This window comes from Mus caroli, chromosome 16, assembly GCF_900094665.2.
Source record: "Mus caroli chromosome 16, CAROLI_EIJ_v1.1, whole genome shotgun sequence".
Lineage (NCBI taxonomy): Eukaryota > Metazoa > Chordata > Mammalia > Rodentia > Muridae > Mus > Mus caroli.
Window position 1 is genome coordinate 26,753,735 of NC_034585.1, and position 21,239 is coordinate 26,774,973.

Below are 21,239 nucleotides of genomic sequence, written 5' to 3' on the forward strand. Positions count from 1 at the left end.
CCAGCTCACCTTTGGAATTGCAGAAAGCCCCTTGCCCTTTATGGACTTCTGTCTTCCCATATGTCAGAGGCACTGTAAACTTTATTATGTAGGTCCCTTCAGGTTTGGCATCCCATCCTTCAGGAGTGAGAGGCAAGCTGGGTGGTTTGGTCATTGCAAGGGCCAGCACCAGCAGTCTGCAGAGGGTGAGCATCCTTTGGCAAGTCTAAACGTAGAAACATCATCCGGAGACATTAAAATAAAAAGCACCTAAACAGGGTATTTCTGAAGTCATGAGGGCTCGGTGAGATGAAATACAGTATATGTACATGTTAGGATTATAGGATCATATTAATAATTGCAGAGTAGCCTATTGTAGGCATGGAGAGGGGTTCTCGGTACCATATGTGCAAGAGTTCAGGGTCTCTAAGCAAGAGCTCTCATATGATAGTTTTGTAAAAATAAGCCAAAGAAAACACATTCAAGTAAAGATATTGGGAACCTATGGCGTTTTTGGATAGTAAGAGTCAAGGCACTTTTTTCCTTCATTAAAGTTTTTGATTTTTTCCAATATTTAGTTACAATGACTGTCTATCCCTCAGAGAACCAGAAAAAAAATACACAAAATTTTTCAAAGAAGTAAAATCTTCATCCAAATAAATGTATTTTTTTTTTCATGTCTCATTTTCTCCACTTGTGAATTGACAACTCTCAATAACCTCGAAAGGTCACAGTGGCTGGAAGTTCTTAATATAATCATCTATTGGTTATTGATGCTCAGTGAGACTGCTGGATGACCAAGACTCTCTGGCATCCACACAGCTGTGAAGGACTTAACTGTGATGTGGATGAAGGTAGCGCTCTGGGAAGGTCTTTGCTGGAAGCACTCTGCTTGCTGGCTATAGTCTCAGTCAGATGGGAAGATCTGAAAGTGTCCTTTAACAAGGACATCATGCAGATGAGAAAGGAACTCACTTTGGCCTGAGCTCTGATCACACAGAACCTCTGTACCTGATGTCACCTATGCACCCAAGTTTCAAGGACTCCTGAGCAATGGGGACCTGGCAGGTTGTGTCTTGTTTCCTGGGGCTCTCCAGGTGTGACCTGCCTAGATGCCTTTATTCTTGGTGTCAGTCTTAGGCTCCAGAGTGAGTCCTTTCCAGAGACAGATGGGCACCGAGTCTGCATCCCCACAATGGGTGTGATCAGGACCTAGAGTGGCCACAGCTATCCTGCCTCTGGAATACCGGGGCTTTGTGTCTAAGTACAGTGACAGTGAAACGTTTGTCTCTCAATGGTATGTTGTTCATTTGGGTTCACTGGCCTTTGGGAAGGACAGTCAAGACTGCAGAAACCAAAATACTGGATTATACAGTAGAACTCACAAGTCATTTGGGATTTCACTCGTACCCATGTTCCCTAAGAAATTCCTCTCCACTGGAAACTACGCTGGGTCTCTGAGTGCATGGGTGGGAGGTGAAGAAGGGCAGGATGTTGTAGGTGCTCTCTGGCGCTCAGAACCCCAGAGAGGGGAACCATCAATGGGCACAAACAGGTGCAAATGGCAGCAGCCTACAAAGCTCAGAAAAGGAATAAGCCAAATAAACCCCGGGAGACCCAGAGGGGATTCTCTTGAGTTTAGAACGGGACTATTTCTAGACACTTCCGGGGAAAGGTGACATTTGAGGAAGGCCTCTACAACAAAAGGAACTATTGGAGCACACAGGTAGAGGAATCAATATTTGAGGTTAGGAAGCAGGAAGTGACAGTTTGATTGGCATCCACTCAGGCATGGGACTGGTGTGGTAAGAGACAATGACAAGGCTTAGCTTAGCATGTGAGAAAGCAGTCGATGCAGTCACAAGGAGCTTAAAGCCCCAGAGAGTTGTTCTGGTGAGTTTCTGGGATGAGCTTGCAGAAGGAAGACTTGCTTGCTGCTCCACCTGAGAGGGAGAAGACAAAAGACGCCTGTCATTTCAGAGAGAAGAAATGGACAGAAGCAGTAGGGAGATTCTGGTCCCTGAGTTGCTTCTGAGATGGAGCCCCACTTGAGTCCTCTCTCCACTTTGTGCTGCCCTGCCACCCTGGGTAGCCACCCTTGGCCGGCATCCGAGCTGGGGGTTCTGGCAATGTTTGCAGGAAGCCTGGGAAAGTTTTCAGTGCCTGTGAGCCCTCAGAGACAAATGGAGGGCTAGTGTCCTCCCATCACCTTCGAGGAGAGACTTTGCTCCCACAGTAGAGCCCTAGCCTCAGGGTGGTTCCTAGTCTTGGCTGTGGGATGCCTCAGGAAACCAATAAGTTTCTCAAGATTTATGAGGCAGGAAATGCTTTTGGGAGAGAAAAGTAGAAGAGGTGAGGTAAAGATGGGGCAGGGCAGGGCAGGGCAGGGCAGGGCAGGGCAGGGCAGGGCAGGGCAGGGCAGGGCAGGGCAGAAGCCCCAGTAGCCTCCTGGTGCATGTGCTGGGTTTGTACTGGTGGAGGGGACTGGTCACCAGAACTCATGGTGGAAAAAACTCTTAACAAGGATGTAGACGTATTTCCTCTTGTATTTTTTCTTGTTTTAATTAAACTTTTGGTTCCTTCTCTGCAAAACAGAAAAGATGAACTCATCAACTCACAAGATCTTTATCCCCAGGTGCCCTAACTCCGCAGGGAACCTGTGGTTTTCAGGATGGGCTTTGAGGATGTCACCGGCCTTACTTTCCCCTCGTGAAAACTCCAATTGCTGAGATCCATATATCTCATGCCTGGCTGGATATTAATGATGAGTGGACATCCGGAAACTTCCTTTGGAGGGATACAGCTCAGCTGGATTTTCTTATTTACTGTCTTCACTCTGGAGCGAAGCCACATCATCCCAAGTGCACTTCCCAGCACACACAGCTAGCTCAGCATGTGGTCAGTCCTCATGTATAAATCTACAGCCACACAAGTCCCGGTGCTCACGCACACCCGCACGAACATGCACATGCACACATACATGCACACACACTCTTTCTCAGTGCTCTTTCTGCTAATCAGTGAATCCTCTCTAGTATGAGAGATCTGACAGACTTAGCTCTGTTTTGGGTGAATTCCTGGCCATCTTTGGCGTCCCTTTCTGCCAGTCTCTGCCAGCAGGTGGCGCTCACAGCTCTTAAACAACACAATGGGCACCTATGTTCTGAACTTCTGCCCCCCCCCCCACCTTTGGAATGGCATAATTTGGGAGTCATCTATGGGACGACTGCCAAGGTCTTAAATTTTCTACGTGGGGTTTGGATAATTTTCTCCAGACGGCTTGGAGAACTGGACTGGACGGGAGGAAAAGGGGCAGGGGTGGGGATGGGATTGGGCTGAGCCTCAGGGTGGGTCTGGTCAGGGCCAGGACAGCTTCAACTCTGGCAGCAAGAAAGCCCCACCTTGAGGGGTGTCTGAGGCGAGGGTGGGTCACACCCTGTGAGGGGGGGGGATGCTTTCTCTGGTATGAAGACAAACAAATGAAGCCAAGAGCTCCCAAATCCTGCCTGTCCCTATCACTCATCTGACAAAAATGTTAACCCATGACAACCTCGGTTGCTGCGCAGCACCATCCCGGGTTTTATGATATTTTAATTATTAGTCGTTCAGATCCTTTTTTAAAAAAATAACTTAATTCTAAGCAGATACAAGAGTATAAAGAATGATATAACAACCCACTTACGGCCTCACCAGCTCGGTAATTATGGTAATCAGTCTATCCCTCAGCCTTTTCTGGAATGTTTTATGGCAAATTCCCGACATCATGTCATCCCATCATCCCACACCAAACCACCTACGACTGCCCCCCCTCATGTTGTATTAAAGAGACCTTCACACCAGCCAATGCATATTTCCGCCTAACAAAGACTGTTTTTTTGTTTTTTTGTTTTTTTGTTTTTTTTTTTTTACCATAACCATTGTCTAAAATCCATGGGGACTTCCTTAGTGTCATCCAGCCCCTCTGTTGCACACTGAGCCCTTCTGACATCTACCACTGTCCCAGTGCAAAAGCGCAGTTCACCACCCACATCCACCCCATCCCTGCTTGTCAGTGGCTACCTCCTGAGCATGGACTAGAAATCACTTAACATGGAGTCCCCATGGACCTAGAATACCACCCAAAGAGTCCCATGAAGGACTGTCATGCCCAGAAGACACCTTCCTGATCATCCTGATTGTTGTCGCCAGTCTGAAAGTGTGACTTAAAAGACCTGTCCTTTCTCAGAAGTAGATAAGAGTCTGATGCAGACAGACTGCATCTGCATGCCTCCTGGCTCAGGAGCTGCAGCCATAGGCAGGGAATGCAAACAATGTGGCCGTGCCAGTCCCAGAGAGGTCTGGGAATGCCTTCCTAATTGAGCTGCAGTCTGCCTGCAGGGGAGACAGGGACAGAGAGCAGTGAGGGCTGGAAGGGCCAAGAGGGAGGATGTCTGACACCTGTCTGAGTGCTCTGAACCCTGGTGAGCTTTGAGACCCCCAGGAGGCACCACCTCTGGTGGCCAGAGGAGAGAGGGGTAGGGATCTGTCCCTAAAGGGGTCAATCCCTGAGATGGTTTCTTCTTTGGGGCTCGCCTTTGTTTTCATCCACATGACTACCTTGAACCAATATACTTGCTGTGACAGAAAATGTGTGTAGGAGAAGCTTGCAGTGTTTGCTGAGTGCTAGACGCCCCCACCCCACAGCAATCATGGGTGGGAAGGAGACTTATGTCTTTAACACGTAGGGCACACACACATTCTACTTGGGCTTTCCTACTGTGCCTTCTGTTTTCCATAAGACAGCTCTTTAGCTGGTCTCTGGTTCTTCAGGCTCTTCAGGACTCCACAGGAACACATTTGATGCCTTCAGTGCTTTCTGACAAACCCATTGCAACAGGTTCTGTGATACCCTCTGGTTGGTCCAAGACTGGAATCTATCAGCGTTTTCGATTGCTTTGCCTGAGGAGCATCCCATGCCAGCAGGCACCTGTGCACTTCAGCTTGTACTTGAAGAGGTAACACAAGGTTGTGACCCCTAGATCTATACCACCCTTGGCTCCTGGGAGGGCTTTGGGTAGCAGGAGATGACCAGGCTGAGATCAAAGAATCAGAACCACCAGTTGTGTTGCTGACCTGCTTTTGAGATGATCCCCTTCATGTCACAGCTAATATTCTCCAGCACCTCGGAACTACTGACCCAGACATTACATTATAGTATTCTGTCATTTATTACATTTGTAACTAAATTGTATTTATTATGTGTTTATTACAATGAAGGTAGATGAAGGGTATAAAGTAGGAACTTTTTTTCCAACCCCTTACCACCTTGTCCCAATAATGTACTGCTTATGGTACACTATGGAACTGTGCTTTTCTGGGAACCCAGGAATATGTCTGTGTGTTGCCAGTCCCTCTCTCCTCTTCACAAATGTCAAAGCACTATGTCTTCACACACACACACACACACACCCATACCTTCAAGTTCATGGCAGGTTTAAATTTATCCCCTTCTTCACCATAAAGCCAAATAGATCTGAGCTAGATCCCCGTACTGTACACTCAAGATAAATGGAAACTTTGGGACAATTCTTATTAATAGTTAGTAAACCAATAATCATCACACATATGTTGAGAGATGGCTGCACACCTATTCTTGATGGCTTTTCTCGTGTATATGTTCTAGGAAGTGAGGAGACCACTGTTTGGGGTGGTATAGAACTCTCCCTTCGTAAAGAAAATAATGATCCAGGGGTAGAAACAAGTCATGCAAATTAATTGCTACCCATTTCAGCTACTCTGATATTGTGACTTGAGAGAAAGCAGGGGCATGGCTGAATTTCCTCAGTAGTTAATTTTAGTATCCACAGTCACGCTGGGAAGGCCCTATCAAAACGACACAGTCGCCGGGCAGTGGTGGCACACACCTTTAATCCCAGCACTTAGGAGGCAGAGGCAGGCAGATTTCTGAGGCCAGCCCGGTCTACAAAGTGAGTTCCAGGACAGCCAGGGCTACACAGAGAAACCCTGTTTTGAAAAAACAAAAAACAAAACAAAACAACAACAACAACAAAGACACAGTCGTGAGCCTTGTCCCTCACTCCATCATGAAATGAAGATGGGACACACAGCAGATTTTCTTTATTCTTTCAGCTCCATTGACTCAGAAGCAGTGCTAATGTAACCAGATTTTAGGTTCTCAGGCGCTCCTAGGTATTAAATAATTAGCATAATAATAAATAGAAAAATGATCAACCTGCAAAGTGCCAAACGTGGTACTCTGGCATTGCCTAAGTATATTATGAGAAATGAAAACAAACAAACAAGCAAACCTGTCCTCTGAGGGAGGGGCTGTCTGTGGAGTCCAGGAGCCTAGGCCTTTCCATGATATATGTTTAATCACCAAATTAGAAAAGAAAAGACCTCAAACATACATAGCTTCAATAACTCCATGATAAATGGTTCTTAATAAATTGGAGCTGGTTATTTCTGTCCCTAGTCTTGTCAAAGAAGAGGACTCTACTTTTAATCACATTTTGTTCCTGGAAATTCCACCCTGGGAAATGTTCTGTTTGATTCTCCTAGTCTCCTAGAAGGGCAGCCAGCATGAAAGTCACAGGAAGGATAGAATAGGTATCTTGGGGGTGGGAGTGACATCAAACAAGAGTGGCAACAACTGGAGCATGATTAAAATCATCACCTTAGTAGGATACACAGCTTAGTAGGACATTTGGTCCAGTTGGCTTTTGAAGAATGAGGTGGTCGTTACAGCAGAGGTGACTCACTGAGCCCCATAGGGCAGTATTGAAGTATCACCAGGTTAGAAACCAGTTCCTTAAAATAGAGCTCACTAGGCTAGTCAAAGCTTTCCCCTCCCTTTACCTGGGCCCTTCTTTCCCCAGCACATCTTGTTCTAGAGTAAGGAATAACTATTACAGACAAATTTTCTATTCCTCTGTTCTTCTCTCAACAGTCTGAGGAGCACCAAGTGCCCAGGACTAGGAGTCTAGCATCAACTGGCTCAAAACCAGGGACCAAACTAGAGAGGAGTTTCCTCTCCAAATCTGAAGGGCCAGGGACACTCAGGAGCAGAGAGCCAGAGGCCAGTCATCAGGGGACTCACTGAGCCATGCCAATCTCAGCATTCCACAGTTTAAATACCACATTTAGACATTTAAAGGTTTGCTCTGTGAGCCAGGCTGGCCCAGGCTCCCAGCAGAACGAATGAAGAGATAGCAACAGACTTTGTTGGGAGTGGGGAAGTGCGGATGTATCCAAATGTAGGGTGAGAGTCTTTCCCCTCATGTCCTCTGAGCGCTGGTACTAGAACAAAGCCATCAGAATCTTTGAAAGGAGGCTGCTCTTTGGTCCCAGACCAGGTGGTGAACACTAGACAGGTATGTTGAGATCTGAGTGCAAACCTCCTGAGTGACCTGGCATAGTTTTCCTTTGGAAAAGGTTCAGAGGCCTGGCTCAGAATCATCTGCCTGCCATTAACCTTGGAAGAGATCATCACACAGATGCCATCTCTCCCCACCAACTTGGCAGTCTAGTCCTGTGTGAGAAGCTTAGGAGTTCTCTTGGATCAGATGAACTGCACACAACAGCTTTCTATCTTCCTGCAGAGGGAAGCCAGTGACCCCCATGAAAAGGACTGTGGCGTACCCCCTCACTCCTCTCCAGACACATAATAGCAGGCACAACAGTTTTCTTGATACTGCCCTTATATCTGCTCCTGTTTCTTAGGAAAAGAACTCGGGTCATTAGGAGAGGAGACAGGACTACATTTCCAGCCATTCTTGCAGCTAGAGTGGTCAATGAGATCCAAGCAGAAGTCCCAGGTGGTCTGTAAGGGGGCTGACTTATTGGATGGTGCACCATGGTGACCCTTGCATTTTGTCACATTCTTTCTGGAAAGCACTGAGAAGGCAGGGACTTACATGGTCATCTTAGTCCGTGAAGCAATAGAGCCAAGAGAAAGACGTGCTCTAGGATGCTTGGTGATCCTGTGAACTGCAGCCTCTCTACAAATGTCTTCTTAGACATCTTTGCCAATTATGCCCCAATTTGGCAAAGGTCTCGGTGACTAGGATTTGGTTGGTCTAGGCCAAGCCGACTTCCCTACACATACTCAAAAGTGAGCCCCTGATGCCTGAAGACACACATGAGTCAGCTGTGGGCTAGGGGGTCAAGCTGATGCTAGGCTTAACAAGGGCAAGATGAGAAACTGCAAGCGTCTGTATTTGATAAACCGTGTCACTTTACACATACCATGGACCCCTTGGGAAGCACTCAATCTATAGCCTGTTGGGGGAACTGACTAAATTAATTTAGTCTGTGCCTTAAAACAACAGTCTTAAAAGAAAGAAAAATTCACCTTAAATTAGGGATCAGTTTGAGCCTTCTGGCTCTGAGCTAGGAGCCAGAGATGCCCTGGAGGCTGGGGGAACAAGAGGGGAGGAGAGTGGCTTCTTGGGCAGCCTCTTTCAAGTGTCTCCATCTTTGGACCCATAGGGGGCACTAAGGAACTGTGGATTTTGTCTCCTTTCTGGCAGAGATCTGTGCTAAGACCTCAAGACCTTCAGTCATCCCTAGAGGAGCTGTGGGAGAGGGACAAGGGCTAGCTTGGAACAGCACTAGGTTCTAGTAGGTGGATTGAAGCCTCTCACCTCCCATCATGCTTAAAGATATAAAATGTTAAAAAAAAATTCTGATTCAAAAGTCTGAAGACAAAACCACTGACCCCTCAACCCACCACAGGGACAGCTGGACGTTTTCCTCCCAACCCCCATCCTAGACTAGGAAGAGGCCTGGGAGACCACTCATTTGGCAGACTAACACAGGAGGCCCACAAGGCTAAGTGATTAGCACAAAGTGAAGCCAGTCAGAAGCTGCTGCTGCTCTGGGACAGTAATCTTCCTGCTCCAACTCCCAGTCTAGCGTTCTACCCCCCTCCCCTGCACTCCCCTCCCCAGGCCCTCCACTGCCTGGGCCACATTTGTTTTCTTTTCCGGGCCCTGGGGGACTCTGGCAGGGCTGGGGGTCTGATGTGAACTGGAATCTGTTCAATTTCACCTCTCATTGCGCCTGCCAGCTTGCCAGCTCCGCTGACGGAGGCAATTAGAACCAGACATCCCACAAGGGCATTCCAGGAAGCTCTCTTAAAATTCCACAGCGGCTGGGGACTTGCCTTTTCCTGCAGGGATCATCTGGTGTGTAAATAGCTAGTTGTGTAAGACAGGAGATGGGAGGATGGATCATGCGCGTGCACAAAACACACACACACACACACACACACACACACACACACACACCTCCCAATACACATTCATCCAGACAGAGAAACAGAAATAATCCCAGCAACCCTATTACTTTTAACCTCCTGAAGGGAGAAGTTAGGAATTTACAGGCCTCCCCTGGGAGCATCTAATTGCTTGCTTCCGGGGATGGCGGCTGTGTTTGCCTTGGACGGTGGGTGGCAGGGACACTGAGGATCTAGGGCAAGACATCCCAGGTTCTCTTCTACCCCCTGCAGATGGCTATTCCCCACTCTCTCCCCTGAGTTCTCAGGAGTAGGCTTATAGGGGTTGGAGGTCAGTTTAGCTGATACGGAATCATATATATCTACCCGTGGTCTCGATGAAGCCACAAAGAGGAAATGGTAACGTGAAACTCCAACTCAGAAGTTGTCCATTTCCTCTAAACCCACTTTACACCCCAGCATTGGAAGCAAGGGCAGCCCTGGGGCCAGGAGCCAACGGGAGCCCTGTTTCCCCAGCTTCCAGTTTCTCCCTTGTCACTTGAAACCTTGCTTTGGCCAACAATGTGCTACTGTGTAAGTAGACCCACAGAACCTTTTGTGGAAGGCATTGAGAAAGGGCTTAAAGGTATGGAGAAGACAGCTAGGGAAGTTAAGTCTACTTTCTCTCACCCTGGGGCTGGTGGTGGTGGTGGGGGTGCAGCTTCTCATAGGGACTTAGCCGAGGCTAGAGGGGATGTCCTTCTGTCGTGTCTACATTCCCCGAACTATAGGGCCCATCTCTGTTCCTCAGCCTGGGGTGCTGTCATCACCAGGACACAGCCCCTCCCAGCCCCTCCTCTAACTCTGGATATTGGTGTAAATATCATCTCTGAGTAGGAACAAAACAATTCCTAAGAATTAAACCAGCGTTTGATTACCACGAGGTTTCACAGACAAGCCGACCAACCCAAACAGCCTTCACAAATATGTCCTGGGTTTTGGGATGAAGTGGTGACTAATCACTAACCCATGGGTTTAGGGGTGTTTTGTTTTCCTTTTGAAACAAGGTCTTCACTGTGTGTCCCAGACTGGATCTTCCTTCCCATCTCACACTCCCAATGCTGGGGTCACAGATGTGCCACCAACCCTGGCTCCCGATCCTGCATTCCGTGACATGTTGCTGATTGAGTTTTCCTCGCTGCTTCCCGTTTTCCAGTGATCTGTACTTCCTGACATCTCTTAGGTCTCTGTCTGTGTTCCAGATGCAGCTGGAGTCACCAGACCAGCACTCAGGGCGGGGGAGAGAAGGGTGAGGATTCATTGAGCCAACTGGCTGGTGGTTTCCGTGTTTGGAAGGGAAAAATTGATTTATCTGCTCACTCGACTCCAAAGACTTAACTAATGTTGAGTATTGTGTAGGGCATCGAGGAGAGGGTGAAGGAGGAGAGGGACATAAGACTTCATCAGGAGGAATTCAAACTTAAGGGCTGGTGTGTGCCTCTAACTAGCTCTAATATAGAGACCAAGTCCTACAAGAGAAGGAGAGATGTCTTGAGGTCAGGGCAGAGGAACTCACTTCTGACAGTGATCGAGGAAGGGCTGCTGGAGGCAGTGACACTGGATCTCTGAATTGGTCTCTGCCATGCAGAAGTGGGTGAGAGGACAATCCAGTGTGGGGTGACGGCAGGGGAGAGAGAGTGAGGGTTGGTTAGGTGACCACAGAGGGTCACATCGGTTGGTCACACTGATTGGAGTCAGAAAGAAGAGATTGAGCATCAGGCTTGGAGAATCCGTTTTGACTTCTTTCTGAGTGGACAACACAGGGGCACATCCACCCTTGGGAAAGGTTGGCAGCAGAATGTGCAGGGTGGGCAAACATGACATCCTAAAGCATGGGACAGGGTCATGGAGTTGGCCTTTCTGCTCTATCATCTAGAGCTCTGTCATGTGAATGTCATTCTTACTCCTTCAGCATGAATCTGCATGCTCTCAGAGAGAACTGTAGTGGCCTGGGTTTGAATGGGTCTGAATCAACAGCGATCCTCAGTAGGACAGAGACCACATACCCTTCTGAAGCTGGGTGCCCTTCTGAAGTCAACCAGCTTTGTTGTTGTTCGTCAATATTTGTTTTTAGCTTTATATTTATGTGTGTCTCTGTGTGTACATGCACACATATATGTGTGTCCATGGACACCAGAAGATGGTATTAAACCCCCTTAAGCTGGAGTTGCCAGAGTCTGTGAGCTACCTGATGTGGGTGCTCCAACCAAAGCTAGATTCTCTGGAAAGCATCCAGTGCACTGCAACTGAGTCAACTCTCCAGCTCAGCTTTCTGCTTTTACTTATGTAATTAAAATATGTACCTAGGTATACGTAATAGCAATTAATGAAAAAAAGAGGGCACATGGGGCTGGAGAGATGGCTCAGTGGTGAAGAGCACTGACTGCTCTTCCAGAGGTCCTGAGTTCAATTCCCAGCACACACATGGTGCCTCACAACCATCTGTAATGGGATCTGATGCCCTCCACTGGTGTGTCTCAAGAGAGTGTACTCACATACATAAAATAAATAAATGTGGGTTTGTTTGTGTTTTTTAAAGAGGGCATAAATTTGAAAGAGAGCCAGGAGGATTAGAAGGGAGGGAAAAAAGGGGGGAGATGATGTAATTGTATTAGAATCTCAAAAAATAAAAGAAATATTTTCTTTAGAAAATTGAAAGGATAAACTTGAAAAGATTGTTAAAAACAAACAAACAAAACTAACAAAACAAGATGAAAACCAAAGAGGTTCATAGAAACCGTCATCAATCCAACATCTAGACCAGTGGTTTTCAACCTTCCTAATGCTGCTACCCTTTAATATGGTTCCTCATGACATGGTGACCCCCAACCATGACATTATTTTTGTTGAGACTTCATAACTATAATTTTGCTACTATGATGAATCATAATGTAAATTATCGGTCTTAGGTAACCTCTGCAAAAGGTTCATTTGATTCCCAAAGGGGTCGCGACCCATGGGTTGAGAACCTCTGACCTAGGTGGTGTTTCTATGTCCCCCTTGCTGCTCCTCTAGTGGGTGGTTATTTATGAAACGTCTCCAGTGATGAGAGCTCACTTCCTCATGGTGCAGGTACAGGAGAGGCCTCACCGAGAGAACGGGATAGACCCTCTCCCGTAGGTACAAACTGCACCCCCCACTCCTGCCCATTTGTGCTCATTAACACTGAGCATTTGGAGGGAAGCCCCCTCTTTCTAGAGCTTGTGAGTGTCCCAGATTCCTAAGGTGCTTAACTGCTCATGCAGAAGACCAGTTCATTCCCAACACTCACACTGCCTATAGTTCCAGTTCCAGGGTGTCCTTATACCTCTTCTGACCCCTGCTGGCTCCACACACACACACACACACACACACACACACACACACACATAGCCCACATAATTGCATACAGGTCCAGACAGACTCACATACACATAGATAACAACATGAATACATAGTGATATGATTGGTCTGAGCACCACTGTTCAGCTTCCAGAGCATTGTCAAGGGCTTTCTTCTTCTCGTGCCCACAAACCTGGTGTGAACAACTTTGTATCTTGTGTGTCAGGAAGCAAGTTCCCTACAAAGGCTTGCCCCAGGTTAAGTACCCAGTTAAGGTCAAAGGCAGGCTCCTTGTCCCATTTCTTCTGATGTCAAATCCCAGACTTCTAAGTAAACTCGGGAACGAGGGTGTCCTAGTTAGGGTTTCTATTGATGAAATGAAATGACATGACCAAAAGGCATTATTCCAGCTCGCACTTCTGCATCATACATAGTCTGTCTTTGAAGGATGGGGGTAGAAACTCGCAGCCTGAATCTGGGGGCGGGTACTGATGCAAAGGCCATGAAGAATGGACACTTCTGACTTACTCCCTCTCAGCGTACCTAACCTGCTTTCTTATCCCAGGGATGGTACCACCCACACCAAGGGCTGAGCCCTCACATATCAATCACTAGTTTTTAAAAATGCCCTACAGACTTGCCTACAGGCAGATCTTATGGAGGCATTTTCTTGAGAATCTTCTTCCCAAAGGAACACTAGATGGTATCAAGTTGAGGTGAAACTAGCCAAGTTAGAGGAAGGGGTCTGTCCCTAGGTACCAGCCTTGGGGTAGTGTTTACCTTTGTTTTAAGAAGTGCATTATGGGTAAACAATTAGTTTAATCAAAAGGATGTGTACGCATGCACTTGGGCACAAACATGAGTCCAGGGGGGGGATATCTCAGATTAAGCAGAAACACCTGACTAGCAGGGGTTTTTTTTTTCTTCCTTGTTTCTCTATTAGAAGTATACCCATCTCCACCTCAGAGAGGTTGCTGCAAAATGGGGAAACTTGAATGCTTATGACCTTGCTAGTTGAGCAATGCTGTGTGCCAGTAGGGTCAGGTGATCACAGGCCTTGCCCTAGATAAGAACACTACTTTGCTGGGTCAACCTAAATGACAGGGAGGAACACTTTCCAACACCTCCACCCCAGACCCTGAGAGAAGCACTTGCTATTTATCGCCCTTTGAGTTCAGCAACCCTTTCCCTATGGTTTTAGGGATTGCGAGTCTTCATCTGTAAGCTGGATATGGAGTTCTGGAGATAATCATGGAGGCATGAAATTAGTTGTTTCTGGTTTCAAAAGGGGAAATGTGATGTCATGGTGTCTCTTGTGGCTCTCAAACTGGCAGGAGTGACTCAGGTACAGCAATGAGGGGTGGTTCACCTGTGTGCAAGAATAGAGAGCCCTGGACCAGCCTGGAGCAGTAGGCTTTGTTGACACTGTGTGTATCCCTAGGAATTTGTAGTCCCAAGACAATATGGAGCTCTATAGAGCCATTAAGCTATAAATGGACTCCTTGGGTTATTTGGTTTGGAAAGATTCTAAGAAGCTGAGGTTCCAAGATGATTTGGCAAAGAGGATGAAGATGGATGCTCTGGTCACCAAGAATGCTGCAGCCAAGAGCTAGCAGAACCTTGAAAATGGAAAGAGAGAGAAGAAAGGATATTCAAGAGCATAATAAATGCCAAACCGATCTAGCCATTCCCCGAAAGGCTGAGATGTGATGTCTTAAACTCTTGAACTATCTAACTAATGGGAACCTGTCTTAGGGATGTGACTCTGACTTAGGGATGGGCTCTACATGATAAAGGATGAGTTTAAGCTAGCAGTAAGGCAGTGAGGTACTAAGGTTAGGGCTGGAAGGAACTGATGATGGTCCTCAGGAAGATGGGTGTACAGAAGGAAAAAGGGAACAGAAAGTGCGGTAGCTCAGAGCCAGACTTGTCTGCTCAGCAAGGACATGGATCAGGAGATTAAGTGCTCCCTTCTCCACATGTCTGTGCTCTGTAGTACCAACCAGACTGTTGTAGAGGGCTTGCTGCAGAGTGTGGGGGTGACTGCAGCAGAGCCAGGAGCGCTGGGAAAGCAAGCATCACAGTCACATAGAAAGCTTTGAGATAACACTGTCTATGTGGCAAAATAGGTCAAAGAAGGATTTTGAATGGAAGGGGGGCGGGGGAAAGATAGCTAGTGTGAAAATGAATTGGGTGAGAAAGAGAATCATCTGCCCCAGAACAGTGGAGGAATAGCACAACTCTATGAAGCACTTCCTAAGAGGGCCCAGGACAAGGAGGCACAGGACCTGGGTTTAAGTCTGTCTCAGCACTTACTAGGTAGATGACATTGAACAAGCATGGAGCTTTGAGGAGGTTCTCTTCCCCAGTGACAAAGTGAGACGACTTCTTTACCTTTCACATGGTTGTGTTATGTGAAAATGTTTAACATCCTTACCTGTGTTGGTTAGCTTACGTATGCATGTAGCCACCATGTGTTGTACACGTATTGTGTACACAGGAAAAGCAGGCAGCCTATTTAAAGAAAAATTTTGCAAGGTATGGGAGGCACATGTTGGTAAATAAAGATATCAACAAGATGAATGAGGGATTTGTTATCCATCGTTTTGGCTAGTGGTTGATGGAAAGTTCTGGAGAGCACACACTACTATCAAGATTAACTGAGTACTGAGTGTGTGTGTGTGTGTGTGTGTGTGTGTGTGTGTGTGTAGGGGGGGGTGAACAAACACTATTTAGAGACAATAACTCTCCTTCAAAAGACAGGGGTGGCAGCCTGTGGCCTGAGACATCACTGCTTGAACTGGGGATACCTGAGCTAGGGTTTATTTAAGAAGCTCTGTACACATCCTTGCCTCCCACAGAGCTATGGGGACTTTTGCTTTAGCCAGAATACAAGACACAAAAGGCTTTTCCAACAATGCCTTAGCCAATCTCCTCCTCTACTGGGGAGCAGCAAGACTCTTAGGGACTGGTGAATACTGCAGGAAGGATTGTGACTTATTTAAAAAATTCTGAACATGCCATAAGAAACGATGTGTCCTCACAATGAGTCTTTATGCATGTGGAATTGTGTCAAGCAGTCACACTGCAGAGGTCTTGCTGTGCGCTTTGATGGACAAGGAAGAGAAATGAGAGGAAGTGTACTACTCAAACTCAATGTGCTTAGAAGCCAAATTCTCCCACACACAGAGTATGAGGTCCAATGGGTAAAGGAGCCTGCTGCCAAGCCTGACGATCTGAATTTTATCCCAGATTCCACTCTGAGGGAAGGGAAGACTGACCACCACAGGCATGCTATGTGCTCCCACCCCTTATAAATAAATGTTATAAAATATTTTTAAGAGCAAAAACAAAACCCTAGAACTGGACTCAGCAGTTCAGAGTACTTGTTGATTTTCCAGAGGACCTAAGTTCAGTTCCTAGCACCCATATTAGGTGGCTCACATCCACCTATAACTCTAACTCCCAGAGGTCTAAAGACCCTGACCTCCTACAGCATCTGTGTTCATATGCACATACACACATACACACACACACACTCAGATCCATACACCTACACAAAATTAAAATAATAAAAATAAATCTCTAAATAATAGAAAAATCCACAGAGCAGAACAGCTACAGGTATCACAAAAAAAAAATAAAGATGTAACTGAAAGTGTTGGCAAATGACTACTTGAATGGAATATATTTTCCAACTGAAGAACAGCTAAGCAAGTAAAGAAACCTGACTAAGGTCACAGGGTCAGCATGTCAAGGGCAGACTTAAAACAGGACACCAGGCTCATGGGCAGGTCACCATGCACAGTGTCCTTGATAGTCTTGAAGTCTGCCATCCGGGCCTGAGGAACAGAAAACCCACATCATGGTGATAGGTGGACCTATTAGCCAGCCTTTTCCTTGGGCTCTTTCTGCCTCCTTTGCTCTCAGGCATCTCACTCAGGTCCAGCGTGTGTTTGGGGAGTTGGGGTGGGGGGGTTCAAGGCAGCAGAAGACTGATAGTGGGAACACCCTGGAAGTTTCCGGGTTGAGGAGATGAACATCCTCCCTTTATCTTCAAATCAAATGCCCAGGAAGGGAGAGAGCAGCACTTCCCAGAATTGAAGTTGAAGAAAAACAGATGACTTATCAGCCTGGCATCCCAGCCTTGACACCGGGAGGCACAGTCGCCAGCAGAGGCTGAGGAAATCGCTTGTCAGTAACACTAAGAATCAGCAATGGTCTGCAAATCGGGCACAGCATAAATCAGTGTCTTCAAACACAGGCGTTCTGCATGGAGGCTCTGGCCATGAGCTATGGAAGAAACACTCTGGGTTAGAGTGCTCCCAAGGTTATCAGCAAATACAGGCACACACACACACACACACTTTAGCTTTTCATTAGGCATATGAACTCTCAGGAGGGCCAGCAAGGTGAATTTGAGTTCACAATGGCTCCAGGGCCCGTGGTTTTGCTTGCAAAGAAAGGCTAGAGATTCCTAAAGGTAATAATAGTTCACGATTCCATTGGGAATACTCAACTGCTTCTGCTTGGGGGCTTTCATAATTTAAGAATATACGGCTGGGCAATGAAGGTCTCTCCTCAAGCCCCCAGTTTCTTCAGATCTGAGAGCCCATGCTGGCTCTGCTTTCTACCAATCAAGGCAATGCTCTCTGGTTCCAACTGTGTACAATGAATAAATACATGGCCCGTTGCTTGCTTGCTTGCTTGCTTCCTTACTTGCATTTGTTTTGTTTGTTTGTTTGTTTGTTTTGAGACACAATCACACTAAATTGCCCAAATCAGCTTAGAATTCACCAAGTGTCTTAGTTAGGTTTTACTGCTGTGAACAGACACCATGATCAAAGGAATTCTTATAAGGTCAACATTTCACTAGGGCTGGCTTACAGGTTCAGAGGTTCAGTCCATTATCATCAGGGTGGGAGCACGGCAGTGTCCAGGCAGGCCTGGTGCAGGAGGAGATGAGAGTTCTACATCTTTATCTAAAGACTGCTAGAAGACTGGCTTTCAATCCTCTAGGAGGAGAGTCTCTGAAAGCCCATTCTCCTCCAACAGGGTCACACCTCCCAACAGTATTGGCCAACTTCCTCTAGGCTGAGCATATTCAAGCCACCACACCAAGTATCTAAGGCTAGACTCAAACTCATGAGACTCATAGCCTCCCTATCTAAGCACAAGGGCACAAGGGCTGGATTTATATCGCCAAGCCTGTCTCAAAACATAGCTGTTGATTAGAAAACAAGGGATGGAAATAACCAACACATCTACCCATTTGGAGGACAGAAACCCATTTGAACACTTAAGATCTATTTGAACCGGACAGCATCTCTGAAGACAGGAATGACCTATAAGGATCCTGGGGTAGAGATATGTCACTCCATTCTGCAAACACCAATCTCTGACTAGAAGCCAGGGGAGGCATGGTCAGTGTGATACAAAGATGTTGATCAGAATGCACTGTCCTTCATTATACTTTTTTTAAAAAGATTTATTTATTTATTATATGTAAGTACACAGACTCTCCAGAGGAGGGCATCAGATCCCATTACAGATGGTTGTGAGCCACCATGTGGTTGCTGGGAATTGAATTCAGGACCTTCGGAAGAGCAGTCAGTGCTCTTAACCACTGAGCCATCTCTCCAGTCCATCCTTCGTTATACTAAGTGGGGAGTGGTCTTTACTTTTCATTAGCTACGAGGAAAGCTGCAAAGTGAGGGGTATTTCCTGCAACAACCAGAGTTCTGAAAGTCACGCAAAAAAACTTCCAAAACCAGAAAACACTCTCCATAAAATTGCAGTACAGTAATCTTCGTTGAAGTAGAAACCACTGGTATTTTTCCATAGACGTATGTGCCAGCGACTCAGGGGTCAGCCATAGTGTTTTGCCTGCGACTACCCCATTGCAACCTGTGTGGACTCTGATGTTGCTATGGCCTCCTGCTTCTTTCAGTCTATTACTCTCTAAGGCAGAGGCACGGTTTCCTGGGACGATAGATCACCTGTGTCCCCTTGCCTCTCCCACGTGGCAGCCACGTGGATGCTTCAGAAAAGCACAACCTTTTCCTGCTTTGACCCCGAGGGGGCCTCACACTGTCCCTTCCTTGGCCTGCTAGGCCTCGCATGGCCTGGCATCTCCCATCCTCCTGGACCCTGTTTTTCCTGGTCCAGCCATGTGGCTCTCCCTTCAGGCAAGGGTTCGTCAAGTCTCTTCCTCCCACGGGGTCCTGCAAACCTACCGTTCCACCAGCAAATGCCCTTCTCACCTATTAACCCTGTGTAACAGTTATTTGTCCCTTATGTCTCAGTCACCCCCCTGGGAAAGCTCTTCCATGCCCAGTCTACATCAAACTCTCTCTTTATAAGCACATGGTGCTCCACTTCTGTCCCTTATAGCCCTGGGATAGGCCCATTTTAATTTTGTGTGCTGTTATTGGTTAACTTGTGTCTCTTCTACCAGACCTTGAATCATGAGGACAAATGACTGGGTCATGTAAAAGTGACTTTTGGGAAGAGAGGCCCCTTGGTCTAGCAAACTTTATCTGCCCCAGTACAGGGGAATGCCAGGGCCAAGAAGTGGGAGTGGGTGGGTAGGGGAGCAGGGGGAGGATATAGGAGACTTTTGGAATAGCATTTGAAATGTAAATGAAGAAAATATCTAATAAAAAAAAATAAAAAGTATATTTGTCAGGATGGGGCGAGGGTGTCATGCTTAGCCCCTGGAGGGTGCCTATTGCAACAGCTGAATGGAAAGGAGCAACAGACGCAGGCCAGCAGAGCTGGCGCTGGTTGCTGATTCTCCCTTGGCTTCGCATCTCTTCCCTGGCAAGGCCTTGTCCTTAGATACATGAGGTCTCCTGCCCAAGGAGGGATGAGCCAGTCGACTATGCTACCTGTAGATGTTGACTTTGTTTCCTCATGGCCACCTGGCTTTGAGCCTGCTCTCTCTCTCTCTCTCTCTCTCTCTCTCTCTCTCTCTCTCTCTCTCTCTCTCTCTCTTTCTCTCTCTCTCTAGGTCTTAGAAGTTTAGACGTCTGTAAGGGCTCCAGCAAACGAAATGGCAGTGACAATGGAGAGGAGGCAGAGAAAAAGACATTCAGGCAAAATAATTACTGCCTTTCTCCATGTGTGGCCCCTGCACCACCAGAGCCATCACCTGGGAACCTCTTGGACATGTACCTCTCCAGTGTCCGGATAGAGCTATCAGGGTGGGCCCAGGACACTGTTAGGAATCTCTCCAGCATATTCTGATACAAGTTCCAATTGGATTAGAGGCCAAGGGCATGCTGAGGCAGAGAAGGCACTAGAAGGAACTCTGAGGATCCAGGACTATTAAAGACCTTCACCTCCCTGTCTCTAGTAGCATCAGGTCCTGACTTTCAAGAGCTGTCTGTAGAGTGTGGGAGGGGCTTCATGTAGACATCTATCAGTGGAAAACTCACTTTTACAGGGGACATTTAGAAGTGGTGATCACAGAAACTCACATCCTGATTTCATTAGATGTCTCAACACAGCTTGAAACAGGACGAGGAACAGGAAATGGGACCACTCTGTGCACCTGTGTCCTGAAACATCTGGCTATGCTGGCTGTAGGATGTGTGAAGGGGGTAGCAAACACCACTAAGGAGACCTCCTGGTTTCCTTTCTCCGGAAACATCCCGGGCCTGAGAAATCCATTTGCACCTGTGAGAGTCCTTTCCTAGAAAGGGCTCCTCCCAGGCCGGGAGGCTCCCAGCAATACTTTCTGTTCTCGTCAAATAATCCAAAGATTTAGTATGCAGGTCCTAGGGGAGCCGAGCAACTCAACCCCATCAACATCACCCCAAAGGTTTGCACAAGAATCCAACATCTGGTTCCTTGGCTGTGTCCTTACCAATGGGATGCACATGAGACCACTGAGCTTGGAATTCAATTGAGCCTTTGCCACACTTACCAATGTCTTTTGTCCAGGCTTTGGCCATACTCTTTTCCTGTTTGCTTGCTTACTGTGTTACACACATATCTATTGACAACTGTAATCTCTGTGTTTTAATATTTTTTTTTGTACAAGTCAAGTGCCAAGTGGAAGTGTTCTAAGCAGCATTTGTCATCATCACCACCATCATAATCCTTATACTAATTGAAAAGCTACTATTCAGAGATGGATAGATCCCTGGAGGGTGAGGCTAGGGAAACATCCATTTGGTTGCACTGTATTTATGGAATACCCACGAAAAGTCAGGCACTGCTCTAGGCCCTGGAGTGCCGGGGTAAGAAAATCAAAGTGTCACCTCCCGTAGAATGAACAGTATCATCCGTAAGTAAATTAATAAACAAACAAAAAATACAGCATGAGATTGTTACCTATGCTAGAAAATTAAGCAAGAAAATAGAGTAGGGACAGAGGCTGGAGAGATGGCTCAGCTCTTAAGAGCATCTGCTGCTCTTTCAGAGAACCCAAGTTTGGTTCCCAGTATTCACAGGAGGCTCAGTAACTGCAGCTCCAGGGAAGATAATGAAGATAAGGCTTCTGGACAACTCAGGTACCCCATCTCTCTCTCTCTCACACACACACACACACACACACACACACACACACTCCAAAACGGGAAAGTGTCTTAGGGTTTCTATTGCTGTGAAGGGACACTATGACCACATCAACTCTTATGAAGGGAAACATTTAACT